The following is a 19,583-nucleotide window of genomic DNA, read 5'->3' as shown; positions in this document are numbered from 1 at the left end:
GAAATAACATTTTTTTCTGTTCAAAAGGTGAATGTGCCCGACACTAATGGAGCAACATACGCCCGGCAGCAAGAGCAGCCTTAATGTCAGAAGGAGATAAGCAAATTGCATTTGCATCATATTGACTTGTCAAGGTTAAGTAGTGTGTTAAGTAGCGTGCAAGAGGGGAAAGAGGCCAAAACTGACATCCTTCTCATTGGCCTTTTTCTGGGACTATCTAGTATGGAGCACATGCAGAAAGAGAAGGTGTCTTTACTTTGCAACTCCATCCATAAAACCACTCGCAAATGTGGAGTTTTGGCAGGCGGGCAACACGCTGGGCAGACAGAAGACGCCTGTTTGCGTGGGGAGGTTTTGGCTCGCTGCTCTCGTTTAGACTGATTTGATTTAGCTCTGCAGGATCTAATTAAGCTGAGACCCAAAACCTCTTTGGAGTTTCACCAGCAGTATTGTGGATGTCAGCCTTTGAAAAATGGCCTTGCTCTATTGTACTCTATGTGTATTTGTCTGCACTGAAGATGTGCGGCACTGATGATAGCATAATGACCACGTACAGTATGGCACAAAAGTAAGTTCACCCTTCACATTTCTGCAGGAATTCGTTATAATGTTTAATAGAACATCACTATAGAAACATCGCTTTGACAGGATGAACAGAAGTATGTAAAAAAAGACCATGGTATATTTGTGTTGTGTTTAAAGTCAAGCATGGTGTTGGGAATATCATGGTTTGGGACTACATGAGTGCAACTGGAATTGGGGAGTTTCATTTTATTGAGGAAAACACAAACTCATGGATGTACGGTGAAAAACTGGAGGAAAGAACGATCCCCTCCTTCCAGAAACTGGGTCGTAGGGCAATGTTCCAACCTGACAATGACCCTAAATACACTTCTAAGTTGACCAAGGCTTTTCTAAAGGGGCTAAGGGTAAAGACGATGGACTGGCCAAGCATGTCTCCAGATTTAAATCTAATAGAACATATTTGGGGCTTCTCTGGTGCAATTTAAAGCAGGCAGTTCATGCTCGGAAACTATCAAACCAGACTGAACTGGGGAAAATACTTTCAACTAGAATCCAGACCTTCATTTAGGAACATTAAAGGTTGTTATTTCTGCCAAAGGAGGATCTACTTAATACTGATGTCTTTTTTTTTTTTTTTTTTTTTACAAATATATGCACCTTCCTTTTGCACATTAACTGTAAATCCTACAAGTATCATTTCACTTCCAAACACAACTGTGTTTGTCTGCTATATGATATGTTTTACTAAAATACTGACAAGAACAACCAATAAGTCATAAAGGAACATCTTGAAAAAAAAATCAGCGATTCCAAACTTTTACTTCAGCAAAGACAAATGGTCCCTTTGCATTTTGGGGGTAAGCTGGTCTGATGACTTTGTTTAGCAAATTAAGCAGTATCCAACAAATTCAAAAGTAAAACAAATAGACAGGGTGGGGAAGATATTTCTCATGTGATTTAACCATGACCTCAAAAAGTTTTATTCTATGGTGTGTCCCGTGGTTTTCCTTTTATAGACCCAAGCTTGTGAAATCCCAGTCTGCTTGTTTTTTGTTCCTCAAAAGCCAGTGTCATCTCTGTTCCTCTCTAACACCGACGACTTTATAAGGTTAAAAGGCCAGTCCGCAAATAGGAAAAGCAAACAACGTGATCCCTTAAAATTCCGAGTGTCCGCGTTTACAAGCATTTTGCCGCCTCGGCTTTGGAGTATAACAGTTTTACACAGCCCAACAGGCTAGTGAACTTGCATATTAAAACATAATAAAGTGCATAATGAATACAACACTTCATAATACACAATGAGCTTGACCCTTGGGCTTTGTTTGCATGTGGCGGAGGAGTTTTTTAAAGCATCTTGCCACTTTGGATAGTCACTACACAGTCGGATGCATTATTTTAGGTTTGATTTGCAATGGCTGGTTATGAGGCATTTATAGCACTCCTGGACTTTTATGGAACAGCACGATTTACATGGAGTTTGAAGTGCCCTGACTAAAAGAAAAATGCTCCCTACCTTAAACTCAGATGAATAAAAAGCTAAATTTGAGTAGTTTTTTCCCCCTCAGCTATTCAAGATTAAAATAGTTAGTTATAGTTACATACAGTGAGGTTTGTGTCTGGTGAGGCACAGTGAGTTTTATCTCTTATCATTTGCTTGTCAGAGCTATCTATTCTATCTATCTACCTTGGTAATATCCCTCAAGAGGGGTGACCGACAGCAAAAGAAAAAAGGAAAAGGTAGCAAAAAACATAAAAAATTGACCATGGCCAACCCAAACACCCAAACAAGTTAGGCACCTCGCCACCCAAGTTGGTCCCTCCAGATGAAACGGGACACAAGAAAGCGGCCGTGTCACTCGGGTCAGGGTTACACAACACACTCTTCTGTTTAACAGCAGGGCCCGACAGCTTTCACTGGTTTACCCCTGCCGTATCATACGGGTGCCCTGCCCAACCCTTAAAACGCGTCTAAATATCCCACTATCCTTTTACAACACCTCTCAACTCATTCCTATCACCAACAAACTTCGCTATTAGATTGTCAGAGCAAGGAGGCAATATATAAACTGTGGCATCGAAAATAAACAGGTTTTATTGTCCAAACTTATAAATGACGTCTATGTGCTGTTTCTTTTGAATAAAAGCATCAATAAATAAGAAATCATCCATTATGAAAAAAATCCATGCTACGGGAAAATAATTACTAGATGGCTTGACTTGCTATTAGCTTGCTTATTTTTTGGTGTTTGAGCTGTGACCCAAATTAGAATCCTTGGTCTCCCTATCACCCTCTGCTAATAGGCAAGAGAATTGTATGCCTCACTCTGCATCTGCTCAGCACAGAAATATGTTACATATTAATTGTATTCATACTATTCATAATATGTGTGAACAATTAGCGATTTAGGAGGAGGAAATCCAAAAATTGTGAAATTAAATAGAAGTAAATTTAACAACTGTATAAAAATAACCATTTACCGTATTTACCATAGTATAAGTCGCACCAACCAAAATATGCTTAAATAAGAAAGAAAAAACATATTTTGTCATGATTACCGATGTGATGCCCCTTTGCCCGCTCCTTTGGCACCAACTGCCTCGGACTCTGATTGGCCCCCTGTCCCTATTTATACCCACTCCTATCTGTCTCCTTTTGTCAGTCCATCTGCGAACCTCAGTTAACACTACTCAAGCTTTTTTCGACCCTGACTCCCACCTGTTTTTTGTTCCTGTCTGTCCCCCGGCTTCGACACGTTTTTGATCCTGACCACGTCTACTCTCCCGTCCCGGATTTCGACCTCTTTTTGTCCCCAATCACGTCTACTCTTCTTTCCTGGCTTACGACTGGCTTACGACCCCGACCACGTTTTTTGCTCTCCTGTACCGGTTTTTCCGTTCCCCACACCGCCATCACTTGCCACGGAAGATCCACTTCTGCGTTCAGAGCGAACTGCTTCCCGTGTCCAGCAATCACCGGATCGTTGGCGAAACCCTTTCCCTTTCTTCCAATAAAACTTGTGAGAAACGCAACGCAAGTGGGTCCTGTCTCCGTTCTGGTCCCGACATATTCAAGTCCAGCTGTAGTATAAGTTGCATTTTTGGGGGATATTATTTGATAGAACCCAACACCAAAAACGTTGATGTTATCTTGAAAACCAATAAAAATAAAATAGAGAACCAACAGGCTGAGTATGTGTACAATATACTAAAGTGACCTGACTGACATGCCTAGAAATGTCAGTAATGACGTCATATTGACGTCAATTATTCAGATAACTCTAGCTTAGAAACATGCTTACTAAACTATCAGTTTTATTCCAATTAACTAAATGATATGAAATCTTCCTCCTCTGTGTCACTTCTACCGGTAAACAACTCCCCTAACTCGGGAGGTAGACAATGTGCCGCTTATTCCTTTTGTTTCTACGTTGCTTATGTCAGATTAACTAAATGCGATGAAATCTTCTTCCTCTGTGTCACTTCTACCGGTAAACAACTCCCCTAACTCGGGAGGTAGACAATGTGCCGCTTATTCCTTACGCTTCTACGTTGCTTATGTCAGATCATCGTCACCTCCGCTTCTCGCCCCTCCTTGAAAGGTTTTTCGCTAACTCCAGATTTTCTGCTGCTTGATTACCGCTTTCAGCTGCATATTCCAATATTTGCAGCTTGTAATCTGCAAAATATGATTTACTTTTTGGTGGCATTTTTGTTCAGCTCTTCACAATTATATTTATATTTTTTTTAATTTTATATTTTCTTTACGACAGATGAGGCACAACCTAACGTGTCTCCCCTGACTTCAAGTCACTGTCCTCTTATTAGTAGTATACATATATAGCCAGGCTGTGTCACTTTTGAATATGAAAAAACGTTTTTAAGTCATCGTAACTCTTAACTCTCTCTTAAAAACTTTTGTTCCTATATTAGCATCCCAATTCAGAACAAGTTAAGTGTAAGTTAAAGTAAAAATGAAAATAAATGCACCTGTGTTAAAATAGTAGAAATACTGTCTCGAGGTACAATTTAATGCTAGCAATCAGTCAAAATCTTTATTGACCTGCTAACAAAAAATAGCGTTCAAAGACAGGAGGGTTTTAAATAATGAAACATACAGTACGTTGTAGGAATGACCTCACAAGCGTGTATTCCTTGCTCAGTGGAAAATAAGTTATATTTTTTTAAAAATAACTTTCTTCTTCTGCTGTCTAGTGCACCACACTGCCCCTAGAGGGCAACATGCACCCAGCATTCATTTATTTCACACATTGTTTTTATTGCTTCTTTAAAAACGCATTTCATTAGGCAACTGATTAAATGCTGACTTTTGAATGAATCGTGTCGATGTGATACCCCCCCACCTGAATCTTGAGGACAAATTCAGCACTCTTTTTTTTTGCACCCACCCAAGAATCCAAGTGAGATACTCCAGAGTGTGTCACAAAGTGACATTTACGGCCATTTCTGTGTGGAAACAGCTAAGCAGAGAGAGCTCAGGATCTACAAAGCAGTCCCCTTTGACACTGACAGTCTGCAAATCAACACTAAGAGGACAAGTCAGAAAGAGTGAGACTGGATCTGGTTTATGTTGGGTTTTTTTTAGAAGGCATGCTCTTTAATATATTAAACTGAGAATAATATTAGTATACAATTATCAGATATTATTATATACATACAGGAGTTCTTGAAATCTGAGTGAGCTGCTTGTAAATGATTTAAATTGTTGCCATGTTTCTCATTATGTGCTTAGAAATGACGCCGACACTTCTCTCTGGTGGCTTGCCATTGCCTTTCTTCTTCTCTTGTGATTAACTGCAGATGGCATTAACTTGTACAGCATTGTCCTATCAAGTGTCATCGCTTCCTATGAGTCACGTCCTAGAAGATAGGCGCATGCTACACCTAAACAGGGCATGATTAGGTGTGTATGACTGCAAATAGTACGTATCAATTATGGACATTAATAATAACAACTCTCTTAAGCCACACCTGCCGAGCCTGTATCTCACCAACGCCAGATCCATTACCCAATTAATGGATGACCTGGAGCTACAACTCTAAGAAACCGCTACATTTGAGACAGTTGCATTATAACAACTCTCTTAACCCACACCTGCCGAGCCTGTATCTCACCAATGCCGGAGGCCATGCAAAAACTTGGAATAGGAAGAACTTCCTGCAACTAAAATCTTAAGTTACATATTACTGTCATTTTTACCCAACAAAAATGGGAAAAAAAAATCTCTAAAACAATTATAATTGTGTTTTACTCAAAATTAAAATGTATATGTTTTGATAAATGTAAATACAAGATGAAAAACCGCATATGGAAAACCGGATATATTTCTAGCTCTGCAAAACACATGACTCACACTTGTATTGGAAAAACTAAAAATTCCAAAGTCCTAAAAAAGTGCTTGAATTTGGCCAGGAAAAGGATGTGCGTTCTCCACTTTCTCCAAGTGCAACACACTGGGTGGTATCGACCTCCTTCGAAATTAGTCGCCCTGGTTTAGCTTATTAGATAATGCTTCCTGTATTTGAGCGCTAGCCGGCAGATTTACAGCTGTGTGTAACCGTAGGGCAGCCCTCATTAAATAGAGGATGCCATCACTCCACGCCAGCGCCGCATGCTACACGTCACCCGTATCCTCTGCCACCCACTCTCTCAAATCCACAACATCCTTTAAATCTGTCATTGTCGACCCAAACGGAGGTGGCGGGGAGGTCCAAGTTCAGCCCCCCCACACTCCCTACCAATTTCTACCCCGCAGGTGTGCTAAAGCACACACATGCGAGCCCGTCGGCATCAGGGGGTGGTGCAGGCGCGACGCTCATTACAGAACCCAGCGTGTACACCAGGGCCCGATAAGCACAACAGGGTGAGATAAGGAAGGCTGCAACAAAGTTCAGTCTGATATTGAGATGCCTCCCCCTGATGAGAGTGCAGACGCTCGCACATTTGGTACTTCGCCAACTCTTTTTAATCGTCTCAGGCAAAGTTCACGAGTATTGCTTGATATTTTTTGTATTTTCACATTTATTTATCTCCTTTCAAGCATGTTACAATGACCAACAAAAGTATTGACTCCAGATGTTCCGTAATCACTTCCGAATGATCCAATGTTGACCTAAATGACAGTCAGAGTGCACCTATGTGTCATTATGTATCAGTCTAAATTCACCTGAACTGACAGCATTGTGACAGATTTATAAGGACCAAAGGAAAAAAATCAAACACCACAGCGTGAGGAAAATGAAGAGACCTTGAGAAGGGACCGCAAATGAGGTAGTTCCCCCTTCCGGGATGACAATAAAAGTAAAAATAGAATAAATGTGTTTAAAGTATAATAAAGTGGCAATGTTCAAAGCAGGAATGGGATACCAAAATAGTTCACAACATTTACACATCTCCCGGAGCACTGTGCGAGCAAAGCGTTACATTTGGCATAAGAGTAACACTGGCCATCACCCTGAAAACACCATCCCCACTGTAAAACATGGTGGTAGCAACATCATGCTCAGTGGGTGGTTTTCTTCAGCAGGGACTGGACTGGGACGATCAGAGTTGATAGGAAAATTGATTGAGTCAAATACGGGGCAATTCCAGCAGAATAACTGCTTGAGTCTGGAAAAGACCTGAGAATGGTGAGCAGGTTCACCTTTTGATAGGAAAACAACCCTAAACATTAAGCAAAGTAAACAATAAAACGGTTTATAAGTAACATTATAAAGGTGTTAGACTTAAAGACTTGAAAAATGCTGTGCACAACAGTCACTATCAAACCTTAAGGAAGTTGAGCTGTTCTGTAAGGAAGAATAAGCCAATATCTCTTTTTCAAGATGTGTCTGTGACTGCAGCAAAATGAGGTTCTACTAAGCATTTCCTCAAAGGGGCCAATACTTTTGCAATGTCTACTGTTCCATTTTTCAATATAAAATGTTGAATAAATCTGGTTTATTTTCACAATCGTGACACAGATTCTTTATCCTTTGAAAATATTTTGAGTTTTTTAGCTGTAGGGTTGCAAATTATTGCAATATGTGAAAAGGTTCTTGGGGGGCCAATATGTTTGCTAGGCACTGTACAACAAACATTACATCACTAATTGAACAAAATACCCCAATGGAAAGAAGAGATGACGGGTCGAAGCCGAAGGAAAGCTGTCCTCAAAATAATTTTGGTCGCTTCTTGAACTGTTGGGTCAGGTTCAACTGTTATGTGGAGAAATATGTTGTGCGGTATTTATGACTTGTCAGTCAAGATCAGGGAATATTTTTTCCCAAGCTGCGATTTTTTTTGCACAAAAGAAGTTGTACAACGTCAGATTTGTCCATTTGCAGGTAGCAAAATTTCCAAATCGCGGGTCAAATTTTTATAGTTTGTTAATGCAATAGCCATTGCATCCTAGTCATCCTGAAAGGGGGATTACCTCATGTGCGGTCCTTTCTCAAGGTTTCCTTATTTTCCTCATGTTGAGGTTTTTGAGTTTTTCCTTGCCCTCATGTAGGTTTTAGATCAGGGGATGGTTTAATAATAATCTGTAGTTTGCAATAATCTGTGGTCTGTGCAACCCTTTGAGACTCCATGAAATAAAGGGCTATACAAATCAACATGACTTGACTTGACTTAATTCACACTAAGAAGTCCTCAAACGGCATCAGTCAGTATTATGTCTGCAAGCTTTTTGTCCATTATTCCGATCCCTTGTACATCAGCGGCATGATCATCATGCCTGATAGGAAAGATGAATGTGTGTTATTGTTTGCAGCGAGACAGCCTGCTTCAATCAGGTCCTCTTCGCTCTGATTCCTCGTCGAGCCCTTAAAATGCTGAGTCAGTTAGCGGCTTTTCGATCCATCACGCAGGCTTCGTCGCGGGCAGGTGTATTCCCCCGTCTCCGCCACCCCTGAGACGGATGAAACACCTGCCGGCCGCTGCTCGGGACTTCATCATCCAGCCATCTCTTTGTCTCACTGGGCCTGAGATCTCAACGTCCAGGCGGCGGAAAACTGTGAGAACAGCACTTTTGCGCTCATTTGTTGTCTGTACACAAGAATTAGTGGCAGGATGAGAACATCCCCCACATCTGTCCCCCTTTTTTATCACCCATGAGGGAGAGCCACAACTGCCTTGGTGAGGATAAACACTATTCATTTTGGAAGAGAGAGACATGACTGTACAGTCTATACCAGGGATCTCCAACCTTTTTCAAGCTGAGAGATGATTTTTGTTACTAATTCGCAAAAAAAATAGCAACTTAGCTAGATGGCTTGCTAAATGGCTAAAAAAATAATAATTTGATATTAAAGAAGGATCGGGGATTCTGATCTTGTCCTTTGCATGTTCGTTGAATTTCGGAGAATGTTGGTTAAGTAAGAGGCTATGGATGAGAGGGATTAAGAAATTTTTATTATACAGTATATCCTGGAGACCATCGCAATACAAGTCTTTCATCAGACAATCTTAGCAATAGTCTTCCTATGACATTTTGAAGCAAGATTTTTATACCTTTTTGGGGCACTGTATAGGTCAACAGGAAACTGCAACTTTTTTTCCGTTTTCTGCTTGCCACTTTCACACATGTTTGTGTTATCGGCCAATTCTTAAAGTTTCAGTTAATTTTTTTTAAGCGTATAGGTCAACAGGAAACAGTAACTTCAGTTTTCTGCTTGTCTACATTGGCAAATATTTGTGTTATCAGCCAATTCTCAAAGTTTCAGTTCCCTGTTTGTACCTTGGTCTCATGGTCTCATGGTTTCTTGACATCAGGCTGAACTTTGTTCCTTCGCTTAAAGTTCCTGACATTAGTCTAAACATGTAGCCTGCATCAAAAATATCAGTTTATGATAAAAGCTGATATTCCTCATGTACACAATATCGGCACATGATCTGCAATATTAAGCTAGAAAGGTAAAAGACTAAAAGGGAGATAGATAGCCAAGAGAGTAAAACACCATCTTAATAGCCAGATAGAGAGCTAATCCACAACAAATGTTCGGCTGCGGCTGCATCGGCTCGCAACGGTTTTTTACACGTCGGCCATAAGATCCAGTCTTCGACTCAGTTTTGATGGCGCACAAAGTCGGCTCGAACTGCAGATTAAGATACGATCGCAGTTTTTTTTGCTGGATATGCGATCATCCAGACATCAAGCGCTCGGTGCTACGACCACTCGGGAGTGTTTATTAGCCACGGACTGCTATGTCAACAAGACCCAGCGGCCTACAAAGCAGCGAAGCAGAGTGGCAAGACAGCGGCGTGACCGCCGGACGAGGAAGCGAGGTTGTCGGGCCGGGCTAACAGCTAGGCTAAAGGCTAAACCCTGCAAAACGCCTCTCCCATCCATTTTCCTCTCCAACGTTCGCTCTCTGGACAATAAACTGGACCATTTAACAACTGGAAGTGGCATCGAACCGCTGAATCTGAATCTAATAACAAAGCTGGATAGCTAGCAAGAAACGAGGCTAAAGTATATCTTAATGACTATCAAAAAAGGTAAAATGTTAGCTAGATAGCATGCAAAAAATGTAAAAAGCTAGCCAGATTTCTTGTGAAGTAGCTAAAAAGGTAAGAAGGTTTCTTGTATTTCCTGTAAAATAAATCAATCGAGAAATGAATGAATAAATGTGTTCAATACACTGATTCTCATTCTCCCTCTTAATTAATTGCTAAAAATAATTATCACTACATGAATACATTTGAAGCCCATGAACTGGAATGTAATTATTTAAATTTGTAAAATAACATATGATGTTATTACTATTTTGTTACTACTTTATTACCAGGTTAATTATTAAAAGATAGGGTTGAATAGACTCAGTCAACCAATAAAAAAATTGATTTTACAAGAAAAAAATCACAATGACACAGGCTATTTTCAAGATAGGTCTGCTGGCACTTCTACTGTCCTTACATGAATGTAAATGATATGGGGTACAATTTACCGTATTTTTCAAAGTATAAGGCGCACTTTAAAACTCCCACTTTGGCAAGAAATTTCAAAGTGCACCTTATAATCCAGTGTGCGTTATATACCAGAAAATACGGTGGATACAACTAAAAATCATAGTGATAATTAAATGATGGTGCATACAGTAACTGTCCTGTCTTTGAGAAACATATTAACATGTTAATTGTTCATTTCTATAAGGAAACAAAGGAGACTTTGACGGTAGCTCAGGCACTAACTTTCAAATGCTCATTGTAAATCCTCTCATGTTGCTTTGGAGAATAATTGTCCGTAAGTATGAAACATATTCGGATTTCTTGAATGAAAATTGTTGTTTAAGGTAACGTTTTGTACAAAATTACATAATACTATGATACTGCATACAGTAACTGTCCTGCCCTTGAGAAACACGATTAGAGTGGTTTAACTTTTTGTTTTCATTTTTGTTGCTGAAATAATTTCAGAAACTAGATGTCATAATGTTAGATTTTTCTGTGAAATACATTATTTTAATGCATTTAATTATTTTTAATGCAACCCTAACTCTTACTGTAGTTTTAGTTCCATGGGTCTTATAGATGAAAAATACATCACAAAATACTATTATGAAGGGGGTGGGGGGTGCCTTATAGTGTGGAAAATGCGGTAGTCACAATTCTCGTGGATCATAATAGGATCATAATACACACATGCACAGTCCATAAATATCAAAAAGAGAAAACAAAAGGAGCAAAAAGGCATATCATTTATGTACAGATACCAGCTTTCTTTAAAGGAGACATATCCTGTGATTTTCAAACCCTCACAATAAACCACACCCATAAATAATTCTTGATTACCTTTGATGCCACAGTGTTGCTTATACTTATAAAATCCAATTTATTTGAGTGCACACCATTCCCACCAGGAAAAAAGGATGTCTATTGTTCATGAAAACCACACAGACTACACAATCAATAGATTTCTATACGTGATGCGTTCACAGACCAGATATGCAGTCGGAAATTTCAAACTTTAAAGTCATATTTTCAGATAGAGAATAAAAAATAGTTATTAAAAAATCATTCTTGTTATTAGGGGTCCTTTAATGCATTGTCACTAATAATAATGAATTGAACATTGCTTAAAATGAGATTAGATGTGGCACTCCAGGATAAACATAGAACGAGAAAGACCTAAAAGAAACCAATGAGAAAAAAAGAATGTCAGTAAAAAGAGGCGTACATATTTGCTGACATAAGTTGTGAGTGAATCAGAACAATAGTGCAATGAAAAATATTGCTTCGTTTAACTCTGCATAGCTATCTAAAAATGTAAATATTACATGAGAAATAAAAATAAGGTTGGATTTGTAGAAATGAGATAGGAGCTAATGTAATGTTGTATATCACTCTGTGCCCAAGCAGTAAATGAAATCAACTTTTACCATCAAAATGATTTAGTAATTTAGGAAATTGTGTTTTATCTAAGAAAAACAGGAATAGTGTAGCACAGGTAATGAAAAAGGCAAGTACGATGTACATCAGAGGGGTCACACAGTATTTTGTTTATGGCCATGTGATGTCCCACTTTGATTTTTTTATCTGGGCAGCAGATATATTAGAATACAAAAATCTGAATTTCCTCCGTCATTTTTAAAAGACCCCATTCGTGTTAATGGTGTGCTCTATTTCTATCAATGCAGTGCCTTGCAAAAGTTTTGCTTCATCCATCTTCCCATGAACTCTAATGATCTTCCCAGTCTCTGATGAAGAAAAGCAACCCCAGAGCATGATGCTATCGCCACCATGTTTGACAGTGGGGATGGTGTTTTCAGGGTGATGTGTAGTGTTACTCTTTCACCAAACTAACGCTTTGCATTTAGCCCAAAAAGTTCAACCAAGGGCAACTTGTTCCACATTTTATTTTTGTGTGCTGTGTGGCTTCTTGCAAATGCTAAATGGGCCTATATGGTTTTCTGTAAGAAAGGGTTTCTTCTAGCTGAGCTTCCAAAAGAGAAGGCTTTATGCAGATTACGACCATTAGTTTTCTCTTGCACAGAATGTCCCACCTCAGCTGTGTATGCCTGCAGGTCATCCATGACCCTCTTGTTGCTTCTCTGATTAATTTTCTTCCTGTTTGGGCTGAAAGTTTAGAGGGACGGCCAGGTCTTGGTAGGTTTACAGTGGTTTTATGTTTTCTCCACCTTCAGATATGTAATGTTAAAAGCTCACTCATGTTGGGCTTCATTTCTATCCATACAGTGCCTTGCAAAAGTATTGCCCCCAAGAACCTTTTAACATATAGCCATATTTCAGGCTTTAAACCTCAAATGAAAAACTCAAAATGTCTTTTAAGAACCAACAACATGTTAGACACAATTGTGAAAAGAAACTGCAAACACAGCCACATGTCTTTTTGGTATGTCTCTATACATTTTGCACTTCTTGAAATATTTGCTTATTATTCCCTACAAAACAGCTCAATTACCTTAAGGTTTGATGGTGATTGTATGCGCACAGCATTTTTCAGATCTTTCCACAAATACTCAATAGGATTGTACTTGGACATTCTAACACAGTTATCCTATTAGTTTTAAACCATTCCATTGTATACTTTGTTTTAAATCTTCGGTTGTTGTCCTGTTTTAAGGTGAACACATTCCCTGATCTCAGATCCCAACAGATTGTCTGCCAGTTTCGCCCTGTATTTGCTCCATCCCTCTTCCAATCAACTCTAACAATTTTCCCAGTCCCTGCTGAAGAAAAATAACCCTAGACCACGATGCTGCCCCCACCATGTTTGACACTGAGGTTGTTTTATCAGGGTGATGTTGTTTTACTCTTAGGCCAAACATAAATTTCAATTTTGTTGTCATCTGACGAAAGCACCTTGTTCCACATGTTATTTGTGTCTCCCATGTGTCTTCTTGCACATGCCAAACAGGACTTTTTTTCCTTTTAAAAAGGGCTTTCTTTTTGCCACTCTTCTACAAGTGCAGATTTATGTGGATTATGACTCATAATTGTCTTATGCATATTTTGTTCTACCTCAGGTGAGTATCCCTGCAGGTCTTCCAATGGGCATCTCTGATTACTTTTCTCCCTGCTTGGGTGTAAGGTTTAGAGCAGGGGTGTCAAACTCATTTTAACTCGGGGGCCACAGGATAGATCAAACATTCTCTCGAGGGCCTGACTAGTAGATTAGAGAGAAAGAAATAAGAGAAAGTGAGGGAGAGAAAAGGAGAGAGGGTGGGACAAAGAAAGAGAGAAAAGGAGAAAGCAAAAGTGAGAGAGAAAAGAGAGAGATGACGTGAGAAACAAAAGAGATAAAAAGAGAAATAGTGAGAGAGGGGGGAAGAAAAAGAGAGAAGGGAAGAAATCCAAAGAGAAATAGAATGAGAGAAAGAGAGGAGAAAAGGAGAAGGAGAGAAAGAGAGGAGGGAAACAAGAGAGAGGGAGAAAGAAAGAAAAGAGAGAGAAAAGGAAGAGATAGCAGAAAAGGTAAAAAGACATGGAGGTAGAAAGAGACAAAGAGAAACAAAGAAAGGAAAAAGAAAGACACAGAGAGTGAAAGAGAGAGAGACAGAGAGTGAGGGTAAAAAGGGTGGAAAAGAGAGAAAGAGAGAGAGAGAGAGAGAGAGAGAGAGAGCGAAAGAAAGAAAGAAATACAAGTACAGCGTCTTTGTGAGAGGTACCTGGCTTTGGTAACATCAAGTGGACATATTTCAACCTGCTGTGTTTGTTATGCTCTCTTCATTTTGATATCATTGCTCCCAGAGTGTTGTCTGAGCTGAGAGAAAGGGGGCCAATATTTTTACAACACCTACTTTTCAGTCTGACTTCTCAATTGTGTCTTACATGTCGTTAATTCTTGGAAATAGTTCCGTTTTTTAGCTTTAAGTTTGAAGCCTGAAACTGGGCAATAGGACAAAAGGTTATTGGGGACGGGGGCACTACTTTTGCTAGGCTCTGTAAGATAATTGCATTTCTCATAACAGACATGTGACAGAAACAAATGCTCCTATTTTGACGGCCGCGTGATTTTGTCTGAGCAAAACCACTGCCAAAACGGTCTTGGTTGTTATCACAGGACCAGAGGAGAGTGGTGAGTCTCTACATTTGTTTTCCTGCAGGCAGTCAATTAGCGGCCCCGTGTCGGAGCTGTAAATAAAGCTTTTTATTAGCGCACACTATCTGCGCCTCATCAATAGGCTGATGCATTGGACTCTTTCCAAGCACTGTGTCCCCTTTTGCTATTTCGCACTAAAACAAAGCAAGACGGGGAAGGTCACCGGGTGGATTCCATTTGGAATTTACAGTGATTTTAGGTAAGATTAAAGTTTTTATACGGCAAAATTATCTCCCTAGAGCAGGGGTGCTTACATTTTTCCAATTCAAAATGATCTACCCACCACAAAATGGGATTCAAGAACATTCAAAAAAGTTGTCCTAATAAGTGGAATTGAATGCTCACAATATACATCAATGAACGCTTAAATAAATCAAATACATTTAATCAAAATTAAAATATCTACTACCATAGTAAACACTGACTCAATTCAGTCTTTTTTTGATTGCTAATGTTTTGTCCAATGAAGAAACAAGTATAATTGTACTTGTCATGATTTGACCATTGCCCTCACCTATGCCTGCTCGTTTGGCTCCAGCTGTTGCTCGTTTCCTGATTGGTTCCCCTCCTATTTAAACTCAGTACTCTCATTCACTCCCAGTCAGTCCGTCAGCGAACCTCCGCACTTGCAAGGCAAGCATTTTTGACTCTAGCTCCCGTCTTGTTTCCGACCTATCCTGTATCCTAATTCCGATCCAAGGTCCAGTCTCCTGTCCCGGCTACCCATATCCTGATTCTGTTTCCTGTACCGATCCCTGATCCAAGTTTCGGTCTCCTGTCCCGGCTACCCATAACCCGATTCTGTTTCCTGTATCGATCCCTTTATCCAAGCTCCGTTCTCGTCTCCCGGCTACCCGTAACCCGATTGTGTTTCCTATATTGATCCCCGAGCCAAGCTCCGTTCTCCTGTCCCTGATTCTGTTTCCTGTATCGATCCCTGATCCAAGCTCGGTTCTCCTGTCCCGGCTACCCGTACACTGATTCTGTTTTCTGCATCGATCCCCAATCCAAGCTCCGTTCTCCTGTCCCGGCTACCCATATCCTGATTCTGTTTCCTGTATCGATCTAAGCTCCGTTCTCCTATCCCAGCTACCCATATCCTGATTCTGTTTCCTGTATCGATCCAAGCTCCGTTCTCCTATCCCAGCTACCTGTATCCTGATTCTGTTTCCTGTATCGATTCCTGATCCAAGCTCCATTCTCCTGTCCCAGCTAATCGTATCCTGAATCTGTTTCCTGTATCGATCCCTTAATAAAGCATTGTGAATTGTTACGCATTTCGGTCCCCTGCTTGTAACAGTCGTGACAGTACTGCTATAGTTCTGTTTGATTAATTGTAAGAAAAAAAATACCCTGTACTCAAACTAGGCAAATGCTTACATTTTGGGTTAATCATCAAAATTCCAATACATACCTAAATAGTAATTTAAGCAACAGTTTGCTTGTTTCTTATTTGTAAGTGTATTGATAAGCTCCAACATCATTCATTTTATCATATATTAATGTACTGTAAATGCAAATATTACCTTTAATTTGAACCCTTGATGTTTAAATACTTATTAAGTCATTAACAAAAAAAGAATTAATTGTAAAATATTACACCTCACATCAACAAAATTTGGAATTCTCCAATTTGCTACTGCTGCTGCTAAGCACCATTGATGTGTAAGCTGAAATAGTGCATTTGACTGCTAGATTGCAGCATGTGCCAACAAATACAATGCACTCAATATTTTCCCACCATCTACGAGTACTACTTCAGTGATCCACCGGTAGATTGAGATCTAGGTAAAGAGCACCACTGCATAGTCATTTGGCGCAAACGGTATAACATAACATTGAAACTGATTATTTTACACAGTAAAGATTGATATTTAGGAGGCTGTATGAAATGGCATTTTGATGGATATGCCGCAAGATACGAATAGAAGTTTTTATTGTGTGTTTATGCGCTTATCGTACAAAGCATTGCAAAAATAGTGAGGTACAATATCCATTTGAAATCTTTGAATTATGATAAATTTGTTTGAGCCAAAGTCATGTATCAAGAAATGTCAACATTGGAACATTAAATATAGACATTGTTCTTTACTTTTCTTTTGCTTTTATTTCTCTCTGTTTTTCGTTTATCTTCTTTTCTATGTTTTATATATTTCTTTTCTCTTGGTTTTCTTCTTACTTTTAATTTCCTTTCCTTCCTTTTCTCTTTCCTTTATTTTCTTTCTATGTTTTAACTTACCATTATTTTCACGTCCCTTTCTTTTATTTTTCTCTCCTTTCTTTTATTTTCTTTTTCACTTGACTTTGACTTCTTTTCTTGTTGATGCTTTTTCTCTTCTTTCTTTTCTTTTTCATTTTTTTGTTTTCCTTTTTTATTCTTTTTTTTTACTTGCCTCGACGTGTTTTCTATTCTTTTCGTTCCATGCTTTTCTCTCTCTTTCTTTTCTTCCTTTTTTCCTTTTTTTATGGTTTGTGATTGTTTTGAGTTTGGTTTGACAAACCTGTTAAGAGGTAAATTGGAATTTCATAAGAATCTACCTCCATAAAGAATTAATATTTTGTAAATTGTACATAGTTAATTTGCATCCTTGGATTTTTCACTTTTTTACTGGCAACTGTAGACTTCGATGATCCATTTAAAGTGAGCTGACAGCAAATGAGTTAAGAAAAAAATCGAAGACTAAGGATAAAGTAACATTTTTAGTGTACATTGCGGTCTCCTAAAAGATGGTCTGAAAATGGCACATGGGTTCTAGTTTATCCATGCCTGCTGTAGATAGTCTATCCATCCATCATCTGCACTGCTTATCCTCAGTAGGGTCGCGGGAGTGCTGGAGCCCTTACCAGCCATCTTCGGGCAGTGAGCAGGGGACACCCTGAACTGGTTGCCAGTCAGTTGCTAGGCACACAGAGACAGACAACTCATTCACACCTAGGGAAAATTTGGACCGGTCAATTAACCTGACATGAATGTTTTTGGAATGTGGGAGGAACCAGAGTGCCCAGAGGAAACCCGTGCTAGCACAGGGAGAACATGCAAACTCCGCACAAGAGGACTCAGAACCATGACTTCAGAACTGTGCCGCAGACGCGCTAACCACTCAGCTGCCGTGCCTTCCTGTAGTCAAAATCTTCCCTATCTAAATTCAAGTTTCATCCCTCTTTACTTTGTTTCTGTACACATGCAGTGGTTTAAAAAAACTAAGCTTGTGCTAGGTGATCCCGACAACACCTGAGGCACCTTATTTATTTTATGCATCCTCTGTCGAATGCAAATACGCACGTATCACTTCCACAGAAGCAAAAATGCAATGCTGCACCTCTCTCCTGTAAATTGAATGCTGCTTCTATTTATATTCGCGGTGATTTACACACTGTTTCCTCCATGCGAGTGAACAGGAAACAGATGCGAGGAATTGTTCTTTCCGCGAATTCCTGAGGGAGCGATTGCAGTCAACACCGATGTGTGAGACCGCCTTTGTACTCGCATGTGAAAAGGTGTAGACAGTATCTAAATGGACTGCTTGGTTCCCCTCTTCTGGATGTTGATTTCCTCACAGTTTCCATGTGCGTATGTCCGTCCGTCTGGCCAAAACACGGCTTATCTACTGCAGGTTCTGACCCTGATGTGCATGTGGAGCCGGGTCAGGGCCTCATCGGGGCAAGGTCAACAACATCCAATACAATAATAAATAGATGGTGAGCAGGGTTGGGTAGAGTTACTTTAACTTGATTACTTTTAATTACTTTTGGATTACTCCAATACAAAATATGCTAATAAAGAAACGAAATATGAATACAATTACTAAATTTTGTGCAGGCTTGGGGAGTAACGGAATACATGGAACGGCAAAAATGATGTTGGCAAGCTGTTTGGTTTGTTTTGCCAGAGATCAAAGCCAGGAGAGAGAGCTTACCACGTGTTGTGAGTCATAATTTTATTCATATTTAGTTTCTTTTGTCTTTTATTAGAATATTTGGTATTGGAGTAATCCAAAAGTAATTGAAAGTAATCAAGTTAAAGTAACCCTACCCATCCCTGATGGTGAGCTTTAAAGGTAAACCTATAACGAAAATTGCCCGTCTATCCGCCTTAGAAGAAAGTGTTCCCTATCATGGTTCGATGATTAAATAAACAAACAAATCTAATTAAAATTTGAGTTTACTGCCAGACATGCCATCACAGGGGGGAAGTCATTCCATGTCTCCAACCTTGTTTGGTTAGCAGCAATATAGTGTGGTGAGAGAGGAAAAAACTTTTTCGTGGACCATGCTGCCATCTAGTGTACCAGTTCTTAACTGGTCTGACTTCAGGAACCCACCATTCAACCTTGGTGACAAGTTGCAATCCAATTCAATAATTTCCACTTCTCAAATGTATCCAATGACAGGATTCCACTATTTAAGGCAGGGATAGTAGAATATGTATACCTTTTTTCTCTCCAAAAACTAAAATGACCAGCATAACCAAAACGACTCCAAGTAACGTCAACATACACGTTTGCATCCCATATATAAGACCCCCTAAAAGCACTTCAATAGCAGACACTCGTACACCATTTTTGTAATTCGCATTCATTTCCTTCTTCGACTCGACCATTGTTGTCACTGTTTTCCGCTTTTCCTTTCCCTTATCACTCACATTATGGGGCTAAAAAGGAAATAAAACCAACAAAAAGACAATGAAATGAGATGCAGTTCCTTTTAAACATGAACAGGTAGAAGAAATCATGCAGGGCATTATCGCCATCTACTGTTAAGGGGTGTTATCGACCCTCCGTTTTTTCTTCTTTTTAGCAATAGGTTCCCAAGGAAAAGGCCCGTGACCTACTTTTGAGTCCCGATCCACCGGTTTTGAAACACTGATCAAGTGGAGCTTTAAAATAAATAAATATTGTTGGTAGTTGATGGATGAATGCATCAGTGTTTCTCTGCCTTTTTTTTAAGCAAAAAACTGTTTTGAGGCAGACAATCCTTCAAAAATATTTTAAAATT

This window comes from Urocampus carinirostris, chromosome 14 (genome assembly GCF_059441175.1).
Source record: "Urocampus carinirostris isolate Australia breed hairy pipefish chromosome 14, RoL_Ucar_1.0, whole genome shotgun sequence".
Taxonomy (NCBI): Eukaryota; Metazoa; Chordata; class Actinopteri; order Syngnathiformes; family Syngnathidae; genus Urocampus; species Urocampus carinirostris.
This window is presented reverse-complemented; position numbering follows the sequence as displayed.